Genomic DNA, 2496 nt, shown 5'->3' on the forward strand with positions numbered 1-2496 from the left:
CGAGCACCACCTCCAGCTGAACCTCGCCAAAACAGAACTTCTCATCATCCCGGCTAAACCCTCCATCTCCCACGATCTCTCAATCACCCTGGGATCTGCGACGGTGACCCCTTCATCCTCTGCCAGGAACCTTGGGGTTACCATAGACGATGAGCTCTCCCTCACGGCCCACATTGCTGCGGTCTCCCGGTCGTGTAGATTCACCCTCTACAACATCCGGAAGATCAGGAGATACCTGTCTGAGCACTCCACCCAGCTGCTAGTCCAAGCACTTGTCCTCTCCAAGTTGGACTCTTCAGAGGATTCAGAACGCAGCGGCCCGCCTGGTCTACAATCTACCCAGACGCTCCCATGTTACCCCGCTCCTCATCTCTCTCCACTGGCTACCTATCATGGCCCGTATCAGATTCAAGACCCTGGTATTGACCTTCCAAGCAGTGAACGGGACTGCACCCGTCTACATCAAGTCTCTCCTGCAGCCTTACACCCCCACCCGTCACCTACGGTCTTCTTCAGACAACCGCCTGGTGGTCCCACCGCTCAAGACCGCCCGGTCCCAACACAAGCTCTTCTCCTGTCTGGCCCCCCAGTGGTGGAATCAACTCCCCACCTCCATCAGAGACACTGACTGTCTCTCCACCTTAAAGAAAAGGCTCAAGACGCACTTGTTCCGGGAGTACAACGGTACTTAGGAATGGTTCGCTTGACCCGATGTTAGTTTCCTCAAGGATCACAATGACTCTTGCTCAGAGACTTGTTGCTCTTGTGGTTAGTGGTAACTGATTTAAAATTGTTTGTACTCGCTGTGATATATTGTTTTTATTATTGTTGCTTGGTTTTTCTTTTTTTCTTTTTCTTTTTTTCTTCACAGGTACACTTGCACTTATAGCAGTTCATGTTGTTTAATTGTAACTTGTTTAACTACATGCTCTTATGGTTCTTCCCTTTGGCACTTACTTTGGTTGTTCACAATGTGTGCTTCATGTTTTGGCTACTCGCAATGTTTTGTGGCTATCTCGTTGTTATGATCAGTGACCTATGCACTTTGTAAAGCTCTCTCTTGGAAGTCGCTTTGGATAAAAGCGTCTGCTAAATGAATAAATGTAAATGTAAATGTGCTCGTTGACCTATATTTCTGCAGTTCTTTACTTTCCATATAACTCTCTCTCTCTCACCTGTTCCTCTGGGCTGTTTATGATCACCAGGTCTGCTCCTCTCTCTCTACAGTCCTGTCTGCTGTCAGTCCAGTTCTTCCTCTCAGTAGAGACGTAATAACTGCTACTACCGAACTTCAGCCAACCAGCAGAACAGGAAGTGACATCTGAAAACACAACAGAGAACATATTTCCCTCTTGGCTTATTTCAGACCTAGTAACAAAACAGCTGCAGCCAAATGCTGTCCATCCATCAGTAGACTCTACAACACAACCAAATGCAATGCAACATAATCACCCCTCTACCAAGTCTTCACAATTGTATATTCTCCCTGTTTCTTCTGATAAAAACAGTGTATCTTACCACATGGCCTGCACTTCAGCTCTCTCTCTCTGGTCAGGTTGGTGTTACTGGTCTGTAGCTGGTCTCTCTCTCTGGCCAGGATGGTGTTACTGGTATGTAGCTGGTCTCTCTCTCTGGTCAGGTTGGTGTTACTGGTCTGTAGCTGGTCTCTCTCTCTGGCCAGGATGGTGTTACTGGTATCTAACTGATTGTTGGCGGTAAAATATATTAGGGTAACTTTTTGCACAGCAGAAGATGTGGTTGAAACATTCTACCAGACAGTGCAACTTCCCCTGTCATTTAAGAAAGTCAAACGAGGATGTTATTTGTTTTTACTAGATCATTTGCACAGTTGTAACAATTGGAACCTTTACCTCAGGGGCGGCTTGTCGGTATGTAAGTTAAGCAAGAGCTCGGAACTGTGTGATATTGCCGTTTTGACATTAATAATGTATAACATTTTTAAAAGTTATGTTAAAAGAATAACTTCTCCTAAATGATGCTGCCGCCATGATAGTAAGGTTTACAATCCCCAGACTCACAGAAGGCCAGACGGAGGGAGATGTTGAGAGTGGCTTGTAGGACACACAGCAGCCCAAAGCTCACGATGACCCACCTGTAGGACCCAGTCTCTGAGGGACAAACACATGCACAAACACACACATACAGACACACAAAGAGCATCAATTCATACACTATAACCACAATACTTATAAATGTTTGAAAGTTGTGCACCTGCTTGAGGGTAAAGTAACATGCAGGTTCTATCATACCTGGTCTTCTCTTCAGCCTGGTCTGGGGTCTTTGTCTGAACATCCATGGTTGGATCTTCATCAATGTTAAAATCCTCCATCTCCATCTCTCTATGACTTCTGAACACAGCCATCCCTACCAACTGTGTTCTTCCTGGTTCTGTGTAGAATATAAACATGTCAGCCACACATGTCACAATGTGACTCCTCCTCTTTCTTGCTGCATATGTTCTTCTTTCACTGTTCT

At 45.7% G+C, this 2496-nt stretch overlaps 1 long non-coding RNA gene across 1 annotated transcript; it reads right to left on the reverse strand.

The window, feature by feature from the left end:
* Positions 1 to 449: 449 nt before the first annotated feature.
* Positions 450 to 2167, reverse strand: LOC134038785 (uncharacterized). Its single transcript, XR_009932686.1, has 3 exons — positions 2025 to 2167; positions 1519 to 1629; positions 450 to 1321 (listed from the first exon to the last, which is right to left on the reverse strand). It is a non-coding gene; the product is annotated as an uncharacterized LOC134038785 (long non-coding RNA).
* Between the last annotated feature and the right edge of the window lie 329 nt (positions 2168 to 2496).

Source organism: Osmerus eperlanus, chromosome 18, assembly GCF_963692335.1.
Source record: "Osmerus eperlanus chromosome 18, fOsmEpe2.1, whole genome shotgun sequence".
Classification (NCBI taxonomy): Eukaryota; Metazoa; Chordata; class Actinopteri; order Osmeriformes; family Osmeridae; genus Osmerus; species Osmerus eperlanus.